General features: G+C 43.2%; 1 protein-coding gene across 3 annotated transcripts in view; it reads left to right on the top strand.

The window, feature by feature from the left end:
* ARHGAP8 (Rho GTPase activating protein 8) overlaps positions 1-20,214 on the top strand; it is a 349,789-nt gene that overhangs the window by 76,445 nt on the left and 253,130 nt on the right. The gene's annotated exons all lie outside the window — the stretch shown is intronic.

Genomic DNA, 20,214 nt, shown 5'->3' on the forward strand with positions numbered 1-20,214 from the left:
AAATAGTTAACACATATTGTAAGGGTCCATTCAAGGTAGAGTGGCCCGTTAACACCTCTTCAGGCAAAGGACAAAAAGAAGGGGGAATGGGTTACAGATTGTTGTAATAAGCTGTAAAATGAGTGTCTCTGTTCAGTTCATGGTTTTTAGTGTCCAGCAGAGTAATAAGTTTAAGCATCCAGGCTTGTCTTTTGAAAGTGTTGTGCAGGTTTCCTTTGAGGATGAGGACTGATAGGTCAGATATAGAGTGATCGCTTTGTGAAGTGGTCACCCACAGGTCATAAGGTGTTTTTGTCTTGTATCATCTTCCTGTGTGAGTTCATTCAAGAGTGTAGTGATTGCCTGGTTTCACCCACATAGTTGTTCTTGGGGCATTTAGTGCACTGGATGAGGTACACCACATATTGTGATAGGCATGTGTAGGATCCATGGATCTTGAAAGGTGTGTTAGGAGGAGGTGGTGTTGATCATTGTAGCACTGGAGATATGTCTACAGATTTTGCATTTGTTGCTCGAGCAGGGTCTCATGCTGCTTTGAGTTGGTGCGTTCTGGTCCATGGGGAGCTTGCTTCTGATGATGAGCTTGGGGATTGTTTGAAGGCTAGCAGTGGGGGTTCAGGAAAGCCCCACCGAGAAAAAATTCTTTCCCAGACCTGAAGAGGACCTCTGTGTGGCTCGAAAGCTTGTCTCTCTCACCAACCAAACTTGTTCCAGTAAAAGATATTATCTCACCCATCTTGTCTCTTTGTTTCAAGAGGCAGAATGGCCTCATGCTGTTCTTCCCTTCCTGTGGATTTTTTATCCCATTGCTGATTTCTATGTAAATGGAGATTCCATTGGTTTTGGTCACACCTTGCTTACTCTCTTTGGAGACAGGTAGATAGCTGCCTTCTCTTGTGTCTGGGAGGGATCCTCTTTCTCCCTTTGGCCACCAACTTTAAAGTATAATATCGTTAAGTATCCATAATTTCTCATAGTGTTAATACATACATTTCAGCATTATCTTAATCACCAGTGTGTCATTAGCTTTCAGAAAAGGCCTCTCTCTATACACTTTTATTATACAGTAATATTGTATGCAATCAGTTCATTCAATTGCTTATCACTTGAGTATCGGTCCCATGTCTTTATAGATTAATAAACCTTTGTAATGTATTCTTTGAAAAGTAAATATTAGACCAAGCTTCTCTCTCTCCTGCTGTTAGCTTGATATCTTTGTTTACTTGGAATGTGTATGTACCTTTCATTGTCTCTGCCTGATGACTGGGCTACTGGTCAGAGAAGAAACACATTCCTTTGTCTAGGGCAGACCTGTTTAACAACTCCCCCTGACATACCTAGTTTACATACTTTAGTCATAATTCTGGCTATATCCATAACTCTTAATGCACACTGCATACATATATCATGGAAGAATATTAATGATCAGTGATTTATTAGTTTTCAAATGATACATCACAAGGTATATTTTGTAAAAAAAATATTACAATAGTGTATTGGATGTGAATACAGGGGTGCTTGTGTGTGTGTGTGTGTGTGTGTGTGTGTGTGTGTGTGTGTGTGTATGTTTGGCCTGTAGTCCACAAGGATCTGTCTGTGCAGAGACCAACCTGATTGCACCTGAAATTTATTTCACAAACACCTCTTCAGAAAGATTTGGGGACATAGATCGGTTAGCCTGGATATTGCTATGGTGAAAGATCCACGCTAAATCACCCAACTATGCATAGCTTTGTTTAATGTAAGTTACGTTAATTATTTAATTGTAATGGCTGCAGTTCTATTCGCTGCCTAGAGGAGACACTCACTTAGGAATCAGACCCTCCAGCCTGAAAACTATATATGGCAGAAATGTGCACCATTATTTCTGGTGGCTACTTAGCAGGAAAGTGGCTGCTCATCTTCTAAAGGATTATAACTAGTGTATTTAAGGTTTCAGAATAACTTCCATATTTTTTTAATTTTCTCATGTTTTTTTACCAGTCTCATGTCTTTTCCTTATCTTCTGTCTTCATAGTCTCATCTTGTCTGAAGTGTTTAATAAAATGTGAGGAAATGTTTTCTTGGATTTCCATAGATAAGGGGAAAGCTATTTTTTCCTTTATGTGCCGATCCTGCCTGAAAAAATCCCATTGCTATCCTTCCTTCTGCAGAAAAGCCATTCTGAAAAAACTCCTGTCTGGCTTAATATAAACTATATCTGGGAGTTCCACTGTGCTTACCTTTTGCCTCTGTCTCAATGTCACCATCTAATGAATGAAAGAGTGCAAGAGCTGCTGCTCATATTGAAATTAGAGAGACAAGGGGGGTGAGGTAATATCTTTTATTGGACCAACTTCTGTTGGTGAAAGAGAGACAAGCTTTCGTACTTACTCAGATCTCTTCTTCAGGTCTGGGAAGTGTACTCAAAGTGTCACTGGGCTTGTCTACACTTACATTTTATAGCGCTCTAACTTGCTGGCTCAGGGGGGTGAAAAATCACCCCCTTGAGCGCAGCAAGTCTGAGCGCTTTAAAGCGCTAGTGTAGACAGGCTCCCAGTGCTCGGAGCTAATCCCCTTGTGGAAGTGGATTACCCGGAGCGCTGGGAGAGCTTTCTCCCACCACTTGCACACGACCACACTTGCACTTCAAAGTGCTGCCGCGGGAGCGTTCCCACGGCAGCGCTTTGAAGTTTCCAGTGTAGACATACCCACTGCTAAATTCAAGGTGGAACAGATTGTTTACCATAAGTAGTTAACACTTATTTCAAGGGATCACTCAAGGTGAAGGCAAGTGGCCCATTAAACAATGGCTGAACAATCTGTTCCAGTTTGTCTTTAGCTGTGACACTCTGAGGGCATTTCCCAGACCTGAAGAAGAGCTCAGTGCAGCTCGAAAGCATGTCTCTCTCACCAATAGAAGCTGGTCCAATAAAAGATACTACCTCACCCACCTTGTCTCTCTAATATTCTGGGACTAAGGTGGCTACAACAGCACTGCACACAGTGAAATTGACACAACTCTGCACTTCCTGAGAATAAAGTGAAAATGACAAGATCTTTATTTCTGCAGCAGTTGCAGGAATCTGGAGCACTTACTTCTGTCAATATCACCATGCCCAGCATGTCTACTTCTCCACTCTTGCTACATTGTGACTATGAGAGAGGCAGAGATTAAAACAAACATGGTTAAATGCCTCAAATACTAGCCTTTTCCAGGATACCAGCTACTTAGGAGAAAGTGTAGGGCCAATTTTTTAGTGGGCTTCTAAAAATGTGACCAAAGTATTTGTGGATGCATCTGTCTACATTTGCAAAAAAGGGTACATGTACCTTTAAATGAGTAGTTAGATTTGTAGGGCCAGATCCTCAGCTGGCATACATCACTGTAGCTTCCATTGCCTTAAATTGGAGCTACACTGATTTACACCAGCTCAGAATCTGTCCTGTAACTCCTATTCTGCACCAATGTATGTGCTCCCAGATGTGTGTTGGCATACTCTGAGAGGCCTGTTGGTAACTTTTACAATAATGAATAGTGAGCGTCCAGTAGCTTAAGGTCTTTGGGAAAGAGGGGAAAACTATTTTCTTCCTGCATGTTCCTATCTGGAAAGGCATTACTCTGCTTCGTCCAGCTCAAGCATATTTTTTTTCTGTCTTTGGATTGTTGCAGACACAGGTGCCGACTTTGTCCTTTCCCGGGGGGTGCGCGACCCCCCCCCCCCCCCCCGCTCTGCCCAAGGCCCCACTCCTACTCCACCACTTTCCCCAAGCCCCGCCCCCTCTTTCTGCCCCCATCCTTCTCTTCCCAACCCCGCCCTGCCTCTTCCCGCCCCATTCCACCCCTCCCCAGAGCACACTCTGCCCTCGCGCCTCCCCCTCTTCCCCAGCGCCTCCTGCATGTCGATAAACAGCTGATCCGCAGCGTGCGGGGAGGCAGTGGGAGGGGCTGATCGGTGGGGCCGCCAGCAGGCGGGAGGCACTGGGGGGAGGGCGAGGAGCTGATGAGGGGCTGCTGGTAGGTCCTGAGCACCCACCATTTTTTCCACGTGCGTGCTCCAGCCCTGGAGCACCCACGGAGTCGGCGCCTCTGGTTGTAGAAGAACCCCAAGTATGAAAAACACACAATCTAAATGGATTAGGTTTAGCTCACTTATGGAGAAGAAGCCAAAGTTTAGTTTTTGGCTTGGAGCTATTTTGTTGTTGTTGCTGCTGAGAGTCTAGTTCCTAAAGGTTAAAAAATGTCTGTGTCATCTGCTTTGGATGAAAGTGAAATGAGTCAGCAGAGAAAACATAGAAGAAAGTAACTGAGAGTTTCTTTCCAGGCTGGGGAGCATGGACGAATGGTTAGAGGAGGGAACTGGGAGTCAGAACGCCTAGCTTCTAGACCCATCTCTGCTCCTGATCAGCGTGATGGGCAAATTCCTTTACCTCTCTGTTTCTCCTTCTGTATAAATGATGCTTACAGTTCCTCCTGGATGAGTTATGAGGTTTAACTCATTATTGTTTAACGCCTTGCGATCCTTGATGGAAGGCGCTCTGGTTGGAATCTGGACCCTACTGAATTCAATGGCAAAACTTGCACTGACTTCTATAGGGCCAGGATTTTACCCAATGTGTGTGGAAACTATTATTATTCCCTTTAAGATGTGGCCTGCCCAGGTTTCCAGCCCTGGATTTCATTGGACCAGATCATCAGGAGGTGTAATTCGGTGTAGCTCCATTGACTTCAACAGAGCTATGCTGATTTACACCAGGTGTGGATCTGGCCACTTATCTGGTATTGCAACCCCTCAACACATGTATAATTGTCATGCAGCTACATCAATGAAAACTTCATTGTATCACCCATCAAGAGGGTTCAGTTCTTGAGCTCCTTCCTATCACTGAAACCAGTAATCCTATCAGCTGTTGTTGATCTCCTGCTAATAGAGATTCAGCATGGGTAAATAATTACATTCATTTTCTAGAAAAAACTGTTAACACTAGAGGTATATCACTGACTCCTTAGATATGCCAGGTGTTGTCCTTGGTTTCAAAGATTACAAAGACAGAGAAGAATCTGTTTAATATATCATGTTGTAGTGAAACCACTTGTGAACAATAGCCACTGAAAATTCCGTCTTGTCACAACCATCATGAGTTTCATTTTTGTGGGTTTGTTATCATTAAACTTTTATGGATGAGTGTTTAGAAGAGGGAATATTGAATGTACTTAATATGTTTTTAGGGCCTGATCCAATGCCCATTGATGTTGATAGAATCCTTTAAATATCAGGCCCTCTTTCTTTTGCATTTCAGCACTGTATGAATGCAGAGTGTATAGAGGCACAAAAGGTTTGGTAATATACTTTGTGGCTTAGATAATGTTCTGACTCTTCAAATTTGGGGCCCAGTCCTGCAACCTTTAATCACACAAGTAACCCTTACCTATGAGAGTATGGCTTTAATAGCATACTCTTGTGAGTAAGGGTTGCAGGAGCAGGCCTTTAGTCATTCTGGATGCATTTTCTTGACTTTTAATTTTATACTAGAGATTTATATTGAGAAGGTAGATACCAATTCAACCAGATAAGAATAAATTCTTTGTGCAAAAGCAAGTGGACAGTGAAAAATACATACACAGTTGCGTACCTATTCAGAGACCTGCATGGAGATTTAGCCTCATGATTCCCACTAACATCAACAGTGTATTCAAGAACACCGCACTTTTGTTTCTCAACCAAGAGAGCAATTTGTTTTGAGCATTGACTGTGTACCTTGGAGATAATTTTCGTTGGCACTCTAAAAATTATCTAATGGAAAATAGTATTTGTAAAAGGGCAATTCTCTGGGTCTGATTCGCCCTTGTGTTATTCCACTTGTGTGTTGATGTAACTGTTGAAATCAATGAAGTTACATGCTCAAAACTGAGATAACACAGCAGTGAATCAAGCCTTGTAATTTTAGACCAGCATATGTCATTTTAACTACAGTGCCTTCCTCTTTTCTTACGATCAAATCCATCCCTATCACTTTGATTGGCTGTTTATTTCAATCTTTTTATTTATGTGGCCCCAGAGTGTACATCTCAGCTTGCATCGCCATAGCAGTGATATGCTAATAACCATGTCTGAATAACAGAAGTTTTTACTGTAGATGTTGTTTTGGGTCTGCCTTGTAGGTTGAAACTGAAAACGAGATAGAAGACAATCGTTCTTATAACTGAATAGCAGCTATTAATATCCCGTGTCTGTCTGTCAGGTAATCATTAAGTGTGTGTGAGTGTGTGTGTGCCACTCTCATTGCCACTTCAAAAGTTATTTTTCCTTCCTTGGTATCCTGCTGTTAATTGATTTGTCTCGTTAGACTGACCTCACACTTTGTAAGGCAACTCACATCTTTTCATGTATTTATACCTGCTCCTGTATTTTCCATTCCATGCATCCGATGAAGTGGGTTCTAGCCCACAAAAGCTTATGCCCAAATAAATGTGTTAGTCTCTAAGGTGCCACAAGTACTCCTCGTTGTTTTTGCTGATACAGACTAACACGGCTACCACTCTGAAACCTGTGTTATCTCTGTAGTTTCTGACAGTCATATTAGCCTGCTCTGTTATGAATTTGCAGTCATTTCTGTATAAATATTCTCTCTCCCCACCTGGGATCTGCTGCCTTTAAAACCTGTGTAAGGCAGGAAGCACTTATCTTCCTTACCTCATTTCATAGGTGTTTAAGAAAAGGCAAGATGGGGGACTAGCTAACTCAGGAGATAGCTTCTGTATCCTGTTACTAGTCACTTCTAGGGCAACTGTTGAAATCCGGTGCAGGATGGTTGTAGGCTGAAAGTTGTTAAAGCTGGTGGCACTAATTAGTGTATTTGGGCCTGATCCTGCAAACATTCCCTACCTCGTATTTTCTTTCTCTATCACATAGTCCCATTAATTTCAACAGTCTGTAGGACTGAGCCCCTCAGTGGCAGGATCAAGATGAAGGCCACGCACTGAAAGGTGAGTAACCTTTTCATGCCTAGACATGGATCCTCTCCAGGTCAGGAGTGAGGCCTGTTGATAGGAGTAGTGTGAGGTGAAGCATGCACTGCTGCAGCCTGTTGTTCTATGACAGGACTTTGTTCTCCAGGGCTGTCAATCCACCAATAGTCATGACTGCTATATTGACTTAAATAATGGAGAGCCTGGCTTCTGCTCCTATTGTTTCTCCGAGCTTTAGTTCGGAGTTGTCAGGTACCTGGGATATGATTCTCCTCTGCTTCAGCTTCTTTTCACCTGTGATGGATCTGCACTGGGCATTCTTTAAAGCATTAGGAAATGCACTGCATCTCTAAGGCCTGGTCCACACTAACCCCCCACTTCGAACTAAGATACGCAACTTCAGCTATGTTATTCACGTAGCTGAAGTCGAACTATCTTAGTTCGAACTTACTGCGGGTCCACACGCGGCAGGCAGGCTCCCCCGTCGACTCCGCGTACTCCTCTCGCGGAGCAGGAGTACCGGCGTCGACAGCGAGCACTTCCGGGATCGATCCGGGATCGATTTATCACGTCTAGACAAGACGCAATAAATCGATCCCAGAAGATCGATTGCTTACCGCCGGACCCGGAGGTAAGTATAGACGTACCCTTAGCTATCTTTCACATCCTCCTGTGACAAGACTCAGAGCCTGCCTTTGGAATTCCTGCTTGCTTTGCCCAAATGGATCTGGTAAAAGGCCGTTTCAAAAAATGTCCTTTTGGTTTATTAAAAATGTATCTGGCAGTTGGTCATTGTTGAAATCTGAGACCATCTCCGTTTGGTGCTTTGTTGTAAAAACTCCATAGTCAGCTAAAACATAAAAGTTCAAGTAAGAGTGCTATAGATACTTAATCAATGGCTAATGTACACTTCAGTGCATCTAAACTTGCAGCCTATTGATGCCCAGTGATCGGAGGATACTGTAATAACAGAGCTTTAGTTCAGAGCTGCTGGTTCTTGGTACAATATGTGATTAAAATAGTCGTTTAATAGTTTATGTTTAAAAGGCAAGTGGAGGGTGACTGAATGAGGAGTCCTCTTTGGACCTAGATGTGGATACAAGACTACAGGACACTTTTAGGAAATGATGTCCCTTTTTAAATATAAGCCCAAAAGTTAGTTGTTGTTGATCAGCCATGACCGCTTGAAATGTAAAAGTGCTTCACTAATATTTTCATTAATGAACATGGTGAGGCAACTAAGGGTTGAGGGAGAATCCAAGGAGCAGCTGTGTACGCTGCCTGAGGCCTGGGGAAGAAGGCAGGAAGTCAGGGGGAGCCAGGAGCTGAGACGTGGTGTGAGGTAGCTGGGACGAGCTAGGGGATGGAACCCAGGAAGTAGCTGGCGGGGTTAGGAAGGTGAGACCCAAGACGTGAGGGGTGGGGTGGCGGACAAAAGCTGAGCACTAGTGTGATGAAGCCAGGAGGAGCAAGGGAAAGGAGCAGGCAGACATTCTGTTCATAGCTAACCTTCTGGTCCATGTGTGTTGTGCATCTCACTCACGTGTGCCATAGAGGATAAGGATCTGTCACAGCTCTCACTTTGAGAGCCTGGCTGTTTAGTTCAAGTGGTACATTCAATTCCCAATTCAGCCCCTGGTGTTAGCCAAAATGGTGGCTGTCACTTAATTTTTAGGGTCCATCAGTTTCTGATCAGTGTATCCTGTTAATGCTAAAGGCCTCCATGTAGGTGAATCAGGATCTTTACCGTTCCTTTCAATATACCTGCCCAGGCAATACCATGCCTATGAGGAGTATGTGAGGTGAAGCTTGGGCCTTTTGCACTCCATTACTTGGGCCAAAAAAGCACAACATGAGCTATGCGAGAAGTGTTGGGGGATGGGACACTTGTTTATATTTCCTGGTTTTGTCCTAGACAGATGTAACTGAGTTATGTATGTGGAGTGAAGAGCAGTAGGCAGTGGCCTCCCATTTAGGATGTGGGTTATTATGGGGTCATTCAAAAGAAAGCAGCAAAGCATATTAATCATACTGAGGCACACTGGTTAAAAACTATTATTCCAAAGTTTGGAGGGGGTTGATTATGGAGGCACAGAGTGATGTGTGGTGAGGAGAGAATGGAACCTAGGGGTTGATTTTGTGCTCGGTGGAGAGAATGAATTGTGTGTGGGGATTTGTTTGAGGAGGGATATTGTGCAGTGACAAATGGGAGTGAAATGGGGACCGTGCAATGAGATGATCCACACTGTGGATCCCAGTGCTTGGAACGGTCTGGCTCGCTGAGGCAATAATTCACAAAAAGCAACCATATGGGGGCTGGTGCAGCAAACTCCACTTCTCAGAACCACTCAGTGCTTTTAGTTAGTGCTGACTCTCTGGGAGGGGTTACAGCACCAGTGCCTTCCCCTCACAAGGGAAATACTTAGGCCTTTGTCTCCTCTTCATAAAACAAGTTCCCTAATATAGATAATGATTAATCCCCTTTTTCAGGGGGTGTAGCCGTCCCTTTCCCTCAGGTGTTAAACAGCATAACGCTTGTCCACTGGATAAGAAAAGCTAAAACTGGTCCCTTTTTACACAGAGTAAATGGTGCACAATAAAATAAACCATCTTCCCTTCTGTCACGCTTCAGGGTTTCGCAGATCAGCTCCCCTCAGAGGAGAGAAGTTCTGTGTCTGCTCACTAGAACACAGCCTACAGCTAGCTCTCTGTCTTCTTTCATCCTTGTAACGAGCCCCACGTGAGTGGCAACTCCCAGGCATGCCTTCCCCACGTAGGCTTTATGGCTGGGGTTTTCAAAGGAGCCTAAGGAAATTAGGTGCCCAGCTCCCATTGAAATATGATGCCTGATTCCCTTAGGCTCTGTGGAAAATCCCATCCTGAGCCCCTCCCTGCTGGGCTGGGGATGGGGCACATACATTGTTTATTTCTCACATTTGTCTTGTCTAGGAATATTGAAATGGGTGGAGCTAAGAATTTGTCTCTTTTGGCATCTGGGATGCTATTGGGTCACCTTTTTAATTTGTTTCCTAATTTAAATAGCTTTTTTCTTACAGTAAGAAATGAGTAGGGAAGGAATGGAGAAAAGAGAGGTAAACAAAAATTACAATACAGTTACACATGGTCAGATTCTGCCACCCTTACTCAGGGCTTGTCTTCACTACCGTGCTACATCGGCGCAGCGCGTCTTCACCAGAAGACACTCTACCATCGAAGTAATTACTCCACCTCAGTGAGAGTGTAGACAGCGCTTTAAGTAGATGTAACTTACATCGCTAAGGGGGTTGCTTTTTCACCCCCCTGAGTGACATAAGTTACATCGACTTAAGCGGTAGTGTAGACAAGCCCTCAGGCTGAGTACCACCTTACTCCATGCGTAATGCCACAGATTTCGAGGGGACTGCTCAAGAAGTAAGGTGCTACCCGTTGTCATTCAGGGTGTCAGAAGCTGGCCTTTTACAAACATAAAAGAATATTGCACCGTTTTAAAAAAAACCACCACCACTAGAAATAAATGTCTTGATTAGGATTGGTTGGTTGCCATGGTAAAAAACAAGGGAAAGTCATGACTTTGATTTTTTTTTAAATGGAAAATCACAGAACCCATTTTAATAAGTATCAAGTTCATGGCATAGTTACAAGTCATATATCCTTTATTTTACTAAAAAAATTGCTTTAAACTATTTAATACTATTCAAATAGTAGTTCAAAACCATTAAATGAGCCCAGGCTTCATCATATTGGACACATAGAGAGCTAAATTCATAGAAGAACCTTAGGCCAATTCAGGAAGGCATTTAAGCCTGTGTTCACATTTAAATTTAGGCACATGCTTACATGCCTTCCTGAATCAGGGCTGTAATTTTAATCATTTCAGAACTTAGATGTTATACAGATCTAAAACCAAGCATAATAAATCCTTAAATCTTCAGTCACTCTTCTGAGTATATCTGTGCATTATATTCTCCAGCTTTACTTACTCACACAGTCCATGGTAGTAAATCCATGTGTCAGTTTTTCAATTCTTTAAAATGGATCAGTTTCTACCTTCTGCCTGTGAACGCCTGTTGATTTTGATCATAGTTGTGCTTGCCAAAGAAAGAATTTGCATTTCCTTTCCTCTGTGTTTTGCAAATGAAGGCCACATATACTCTTACAAACTCAATGGTTGGTAGTTAATCCACTGGATTTATACCAGTTGACACACAAACTGCCACACTAGCCATGCTTAACTGTGTTCTAGACACAAGAAGTTTTGCCCGCCAACCTCACTAATGCTCTGCTACAGCTACAATTCCTAGTTCTCCACAAGACTTCCAGAAACTGCATTCTTGGAGAGTTTCATAAGGCTCTATCAAACCCCATTGGGACACAGATACCAAGAATAGCTAATACCATGTTCCAGCACAATTAATTGTCTTTTCTTCTGTAGAGGGCGTACAGACTTAAATCCATCCTCCCTGAAGATTGGAGATCAGTATAGTACTTGTTTCTCTCCTTCTACATGTTTTTATTGTCCCAAGGCATGTCAGTTTCCCTTTGGTGCAATTAATCATGCGGCATACATTTACGTCTGAATGTTTTTCCCCACAGTATCGAAGTGTTAATTGTATCCCAAAATGCAAGTGTTCAAGTGCAGGGACGTGTAGATAGTGACAGTGGCATCAGTGTCTGACTTTTTTGCCGTTCTTACTCTGGACAGTTTCTCCATGGTGCTATCTGGCTGTTTGCTCCACCCCCCTCCTATCCCCTCCCTCACTATCTCTTCTCTTCCCGTGACTCCACCCATCTTCCTCTTCTTCCCACACTCTTTTCCTTTCCCCCGTCCCTTCAGTGTCCTCTCTCCCTTCTCTCTTGGTTTAGTTAATTGCCTCCCAACAAAATCCCACCCAAAAGACTGAAAAACACCAAAACAAAATGAGAACAAGTATCTTGGCACTAACATGGGAGACACAAACCATGACTGTGTTCACGCTGCTTGTGTGTCACATCTAGAACTGGTCAGAAATTTTCTGACAATGTTTTTCCATCAGATACCTGCCTGGTCATCTGCTAGGCTCCTCCAGGCTACTGGGGAGCCCAGTCTCCCAGCAGCCCAGGCTCCTGGCTCCTTAGCATCCTGGACTCCCAGCTTCCATACTCCCAGCTGCAGGGCAGCCTGCCAGGCTCTTTGGGGCAGGGACTGTCTCTTACTATGTGTTTGTACAGCCCCTAGCATATGGGAACCCAGATCTCAGTTGTGGTCTCTAGGCCTGTCATAATAGAAATAACAAAAAGTTCTCTGTAACTTCTGGGGAAGGTACAATTCATGATTTAATCTGAAGTAGTGAAGTATGGATTTTGATAGTGTTATTAAACTTTAAAAGATGTGACTCTTTCCTTGATGCTGAGTACAGACCTTTTCCAGTTTCAGTATCATCCATATCTTCAGGACTTAAATCTCCATCATCCATCCTTCAAAAGATGATCGAGAGTCTGACCTGAGTTCATCAGAGTAATCCCACTGAAAATGCCAGAATTACTTTTGGATTTCACAGTGGTGTAACTCTGATCAGGATTTGGCCCAGTATGAATGCTCCCTCTTTTCCTTCAGAAATACTAGCATGTTTGCCTCTGTATGGCACTACAATATCTGGGTCCTCAAATTGAGAAATAGAGACCTTTGAAAGGAATTAAATAGATGCATCTTACACTCAAAGAAGCATAAAACTCTCCAGATAAATGAGACTGGGTTCATGAAAAGTAACAGTTATGTTTTAAAGGAAGATTTTTGTATAGTTAAAGAGCACATCAAAGCTACTGTTTTACTGATGATGTTCAGCATTTTAGTCTCTGTCTCTAATCCATGGATTCCTGCACAGTAGCACCAGCCTGTAATATTATTGCCCACATAAAGCAGGCCAGTTTTTAGCATCAAGGTCTGTCTTTTGTTTTATTCTCCTGCACTGATGTGATGCACAGCATGGCATAACATGGTAGCTGGAAAAATTAAAAGATGCCAGTCCAGATACATACTCGTAAGAACCAGAAAAGTATACCATACCTAGTTATTTTGGTGAATAGTAAACCATGCTGAGAGGCATTGTGCACTGACATTTACAATGGAACACGGCAGCTGCCTGAGCTTTCAGTAATAAAGCAAAGAGAGTTCAGAGACATCATGTGATCTGATAGGATTATGGAAGACCTTTCACCCCGGTTTTTCTTATGTCTTAAACTAGCCTACTGCATGCTGCAGTACACGCCTGCAGCCATACCGCTTCTGGGTGTGATCTTGTCAGCTCTCAAAAGCTAAGCAGGAATAGGTTTAGGTAGTACTTAAATAGGAGTTGGGCTCTTAGGTGAGATGTAAAACTGCTGTGGTGACCATTGTGGTCATTAGAGATTGCTCTGAACTTTTTGCAAAAGAGAGCTTGTGAACCTGCAGTGTCACTAACCAAACCGCAATTTGGATTATTGCATCTTGCCTGACTAGATTTCCCCCTCCATTTACAATTAGATACCTGTGGGCTGGTGCTCCACTGGTGTAAACTGTAGCTATGACGATTTACACCCACAGAAGATCTGTCTTCTCCCTCTTCACTTTCTGTCTTAAACTGTTATCCTTTGTTGCTTTGTGCTGTCCCAGAGGTAGCTGCATTTCAATGCTGGCTGAAGCCATTCCAGTATCTAGCAATTTTTGCAAAGCACTCTGAGATCTCGCTGTTTGAAAATGGCTAAATATAAATGTAAGAGATTATTACCATGTTGTCAGCTTTCATGATTTTATCATGAGTGTTATAATATTTGGTGTTTTCTTGAACCCCAAGCTCCTGGAGTCAAGTCATTACATGAGAATCTCAGTTTTCATATATATAAAATAGTAAGGTTCTAGCTCTCATGAAAGTGTGACCCAAATGTACCCTAAAAGCTAAAAACCCTAAGAAAAAAAATCCAAAATGTATCATTTGGCTTAAAAATCATGAGGGTTTTTTCATCTCTTGATATTGGGGGCAAGGAGGGTCTGACTCATGCTTTTTCAGTGCTCGGGGTGGACAGTACTGCTAACAGTTTTTAGTTAACTCGGAATTAACAGCATACATCAACATATAAATAAACTGCACTATACACACTTCATTTAAAAGGAGATAATGTTCTTAACACACGGTGTTTCCATTCTCCTCAAAGAAGTGACTTTATTGAGGTGCCTTTGCCTGCTCTCTCCCCTCATCTCCTATGTTTTCCCCGGAAGGCTGTAGACATCGGGCTGCACAGGATATTTAATATTGTTAGTTCTTTTTATTTCAGTAGTGCTTAGAGATCCAAACCACGATTGGTCCTATTGTGCTAGGCACGGTACAAACACACAGTGTGAGACAGACTCTGTTGTGAAGAAGAGCTTGCAATCTAAACAGACAAGACAGATAAAAGGGTGGGAAAAAGTTAGTATTATTCCATTTTACAGATGAGGAACTGAAGCAGCAAGAGATCCATTGATGTGCCCCAGATGACAAAGGAAGTCTGTAGCAGAGCCATGAATTGAATCTGAGCCCTAGTTCTGTGCTTTAACTACAAGACCATCTATCCTCACTCTCAGTACCGTTCACTGGCACCAGCAATGCCACTCCTTAGCAGGTTTTTGCAGAGTCTTGAACTGGTGGTTTCCACATTTTGTTGGGCTCTCTCTCTTGAATATTCTAGGAGGTAGGTGTCTGGATTTTCATTTTCCCACATATATTTGTAAGACAAGTGTAACTTATCTCTGGAAATAAAGGACCCCAGACATGGCTCAATGTCCAGGATAAGAACATGCATAATCAAATGGATACATTACTTGTTTCAGTGGATCAGTTGAGAGTACACTGACTATAAATCTATGCTGTGGTCACCTATCCATACATTAAAATGTACAATATGGACTGCCCCACATACAACTAAATATAAACCAAACCCCTCCAACCTTCAGCCCACCACAAAAGTCAGAGGAAAGAGTTGGTCTTTGTAGTTTTTCCAGAAGGTTAACCAAGTTAGAACAGCCAGCTGTCCCCCAAAAGCATCAGCACAGGGATGGCTCAGAGCCACTTGCGTCCTTAGGAGCCAGAGTGAGACTGGGGATCTTGTGCTTGGGTGATCCTTATGAAATGAGTTGGGTCCTCTGCATCCAGTTTTCAGTGGACAAATGTCACCTGACCAACTGTATGTAACAGAAGTTGGTCCAATAAAAGATATTACCTCACCCATCTGACCAACTGACAGTAATTGCAAGCCTTGCTGGCAGACTCAGAGAGGCCTGGGACTGAAAGCACCATGGTGTCAGAAAGCAAGACATGGAGGGTCAGGTCTAGTGGTTGGAGCAGTGGAAGTCATGCCTAGTGGTCAGTGTAGTGGCAGCTAGACCAGAAACGGGAGACATACTCAGGAGCAGGAAAGCAAGAGTAGGGCTGGGAGCTAGGTTAGAGCAGGCTAAAACCTGTGGAGTTTGTCCCCAGTATCAGGCACGGGAGAGTTCCAAGTTATGAAGTGATGCTGGACAGGCTGAGCTACTGTTTCTCCTGTGAGGCTTGTATATCTGCCCTGAGAGTCACCAGACCAGCTCCTGGCTTGTGGATTGGCTGGAGCCTAGCTCAAAAATGACTCATCACCACATGTGGCTTAATCAGGCTCTAGTTCAGGGATAACTCATCTCCTCACACACGGATACCGCAACACCCCCTCTCACATCGAGGAGGTCCCTCCAGCACATACAGGTATATTGGTGAAGCTGGGCACATGCTTATGCATGGTGCTGTGCCTGTTCTTTGGATAAATACAGGGCTCTGGGGCATTCAATCTGGCACTTATTCACACACCAAAAATAAATAGTTTTACAAGTTCATCATATAGCTTGAAGTCCATCATACTTCTGGTATTAAGAGAGGCGACATACAAATTGCACCACTGAAAATGTGTGTGTATATATATATATATATTCTGCTGTTTAATCGCTAAAGTCACAATCCCCTCCCAGAGAATTCAGGAAGATCTGTAACAATAGTTTGGGCAGGAAGGATCTTGCAGGTGGTAACAATGTATTTGTGCCAAGAGACAAAGAAAGGTCATCACATCTCCGGAGGGAGCCAGATGCTCTATGGCTTTTCAAAAAGTATTGAAAAATGTCTGATGACTGAATACAGAGCTGAGGGCTAAGACTAATTGCTGCCTGTGTCAACCAGCTGGAGGTTTAACCTCATTCAAAGATAACGGCACTTTGCAGTCTCCATGCTTGAAAAGTGGGGATGCAAATAAACTAAAGTAAAAATGAGGGCTGGAGATTAATGTCGTTCTAGTTCTTGCAAGTGAAAGAAGGAACTTTGTGACTGAACTGGAGGTGAAATTGAACTGTCAGATGCTGTTGTGAAAGGGCTTGTGGGAGGAGAGAAGATCCCATAGTGCTAGTGAACTGATCATATTCTTCAAGTGCCTTTTACAACAGCAGGCAGAATCCTTCTCCAATCCCAGGGGAGATAGCAGCACTACGACAGAGTAGTAGGACTGTTTCTCTCCCCCGGGATTGGAGAATAATCGCTAATGGCTCAGATACCTCCTCAGTCAACTCCTACTCAGGAGGTACTGAGGAGATGTCTGAGCCATTAGCGATTATCTTCAAAACGTCATGGAAGACGGGAGAGATTCCAGAGGACTGGAAAAGGGCAAATATAGTGCCTATTTATAAAAAGGGAAATAAGGACAATATGGGGAATTACAGACCAATCAGCTTCACTTCAGTACACAGAAAGATAATGGAGCAAATAATTAAGCAATCAGTTTGCAAACATCTAGAAGATAATAAGGTGATAAGTAACAGCATGAATTTGTCAAGAACAAATTGTGTCAAACCAACCTAATAGCTTTCTTTGACAGGGTAGCAAGTCTGTGGAGAGGGGGAAGCGGTAGATGTGGTATATCTTGACTTTAGTAAGGCTTTTGATACTGTCTTGCATGACCATCTTATAAACAAACTACTATAATGTGGGTGCATATAACTGGTTGGAAAACCGTTCCCAGGGAGTAGTTATCAGTGGTTCACCATCAAGCTGGAAGGGCATAACGAGTGGGGTCCTGCAAGGATCAGTTCTGGGTCCAGTTCTGTTCAATATCTTCATCAGTGATTTAGATAATGGCATAGAGAGTACACTTCTAAAATGTGTGGACGATACTAAGCTTGGAGGGGTTGCAAGTGCTTTGGAGCAGTGGTTCTCAACCAGGGGTACACATACCCTGGGGGTACTCAGAGATCTTTCAGGGGGTATATCACCTCATCTAGCTGTTTGCCTAGTTTTACAACAGGCTACATAAAAAAGCACTAGCCAAGTCAGTAAAAAATATAATTTCATACACACAGTGACTTGTTTGTACTGCTCTATATACTACACACTGACCTAGAGAGGTGTTTGTCCAGTCTGTTCTTAAAAACCTCCAATGATGGAGATTCCACAACCTCCATTAGTAACCTGTTCCAGTGTTTAACTAGCCTTATAGTTAGAAAGTTTTCCTAATATTTAACCTAATGTTTTTGTTATTTCTCTCTCTCTCTCTCTCTCTCATTATAACTTTTTGAGTGTTTTTCCTCTTATTTTCTGTCTGCTCAGATATCCACATTATAATTGGTTGAATAGTGTAAAAAAAAGATTTGCAAATCTACGTGGTGAGTTCGTTCTGATGTTACTCATGAGGTCACATTATGAGTTTTCAGATTGCTGGTGGACTCTGTTATAGTTATTTAAATGATTGTGAATCCTGATAGCGTCACAGAATTTAGCCCGAGTGAATATTTAAGGAGAAATTCATCTCAGAAGTTTATTCTTTATTCTCTAAACCCCACTGAATAGGGATGCAGCCCTGTTTGCTTTGTTAGTCATCATTTATTATTTTCCTTTTAAAAACTTTCAATCATCCAATCAGGGAGCAGAGGTAATAACATGTGACTTCAGTTATTAATCACACAGTACAAGTAGCAAAGAAATGAAGTGAACCATTCACAGACATTTTTACAGGCTGAAATTTGTTCTCAGAAGCTATTTGGTGAATACTGACAGATAACAAATACATCTACAAAAATGGGGATCATTTCATGAACAGAAGAAAGGGCATCCATTGTGTAATTCAGGGGTTCTCAGACTTCATTGCACTGTGACCCCCTTCGGACAACAAAAATTACTACATGACCCCACAAGGGGGGACTGAAGCCTGAGCCTGCCTGAGCTCCACCGCCCGGCTGGGGCCAGGGAAAGGGTGGGGAACCAAAGAGCTTCAGCCCCAGGTGTGGGGCCTGTAACCTGAGCACCATCACCCAAGGGTGAAACCTTTGGGCTTCAGCTTCAGCCCCAGGCAGTGGGGCTTGGGCTTCGTCTTCAGCCCCTGGCCCCAGCAAGTCTAACACCAGTCGGGACCCCACTTTGGGGTCCCGACCCACAGTTTGAGAACCACGGGTAATTTATTCAGAGTTAATAGTTCAATCTGCATGTTTGTTTCCTTGCTTTCCTTTGAGAACACTGTTTATTGATGTTTTTATGATTATTTCAGGGTTACACCAGAGACATACACTGTAATACTGGATTGATTTCTGAAATCTTTACTCAGGCAAAACTCGCATTGGCTTCAAAATGTATGCTATAAGATCTCGATCCTGCCATGAGATCTGTGCGGGCACAACCCTATGCCCATGTGGAACCCCAATGAAGTCGGGGAGGGGCCTCCAGGCAGGTGCAGGAGTCCATGACACAGATGTAGGGTCAGGAGCTAAGAGTGAAATTCACCTTTCTGCACAGAGCCTCTGCCACAGGTGTAAACTTCACCCTGACTGACTTGAATGGGAGTTTTGCCTGAACAGTGACAAGATTTGGGGGGAGGGGAAGTGCGTGGAAGACTAGAAACAACACTTTCTTACACGTATTTTTGATGAAAATCATAAAAATCTTTGACTATGTATTTTAAGAGGTTCCATGTTTTACTTTTTTCTCTTAGATGTCACAGTCCTGTTTGTATTGCTTTAGATGGCAGTGACACCTTGTGGTACTGGCCACTCAAGCAACATCTACAAGGTTTTACTAAACATTCAATCAGGTGGTGCTTGTAGGTCACAATAAAAAAAAAAAACAGTGACAGTTTTAATCATGATCCGCAGTGTCTGTTCTTCTGCTTTGGTTTCTGAGAGACTATAGGTCTGATTCTCAAACTGCAGTACGTGAGCAGCTGCCATTGAAGCCAGTGGCTGTAGAGTCAGAACTTCCATGTAACAAATGCATCAGCTAGTTTGTCAAAACCCTGATGTATGAATTTTGGTGTCATATTTGCAGTATGTGAAGCTATCAGTGAGTTAGGAATTTTGAGGGCATCAGACATCTTTTACGAGATGCTCTGCACCACGTAGGTTTGGGCCCTTGTTTAGGATCTGTAAACCTTTGCTCACTCAGGACAGGCTCTACGGCAGTGAGTGGAGTACAGACATTGCACGCCTAACTGGCATGGGAATAAATGGCAGGGTAAATGATGAGGCACTGCTTAGATGAACAAAGTAGAGAGCCCTGCATCCCTGATTTCCAGGGTATATATCTTACATGGCTCTCTACACACCCAAGCCCTGTCTCCCTCATTTACACTGCTGTTTTTAGGAGTGTAGCATCCTGCTGCCTCCTCGGTGCTGGAGGCTTTCCCCACTGCAGAGAAAGTCTCTGTCAGCAAGGAAGGCTCTGGCAGGGGGAGGCAGTGTGGAAAGGCTCCAGCAGTGGAGAGCTACACTCTCCAGTGAGTGTGGACGCAGCAGGTAGCTACATGTACCCTACACGCCACTGCAAGTGTAGACAAGGTCTTAGAAAGCACAAAGTTACATACTTGAGTATGTAACCGGAGTTCTGGGTGGGCGGGGCTAGTCTGTGCAGCTGCAGCTTCACTGCTATTATTACTGAAGCTAGTTGGAATCAAAGCTACCTCGGGTAGGTCTGCAAGTCCTGCAGTCACACCTCCCAGTTGCAGTGTAGATATACAGACCCTTAGACTGTAAGCTCCTGGCGGCAGCCTTGTTGTTATGTGTTTGTACCCAGCGCCCAGCACAAAGGGGTTCTGGTCTATGATTGGGCTCCCCATACACTACTGCAATACAAATAATAACCATAATAAGCCAATGTAATACAGCATGTGTCCTTTTCGTATATAATGCAATCAGAATACCTGCTGGCTCTCTGCTCTGGTGAGCAATTTTGAGCTTAAGACGTTGGGAGACAATATTAATCTTCCATTTTGCTCTTTCT

Source organism: Emys orbicularis, chromosome 1 (assembly GCF_028017835.1).
Source record: "Emys orbicularis isolate rEmyOrb1 chromosome 1, rEmyOrb1.hap1, whole genome shotgun sequence".
Lineage (NCBI taxonomy): Eukaryota > Metazoa > Chordata > Testudines > Emydidae > Emys > Emys orbicularis.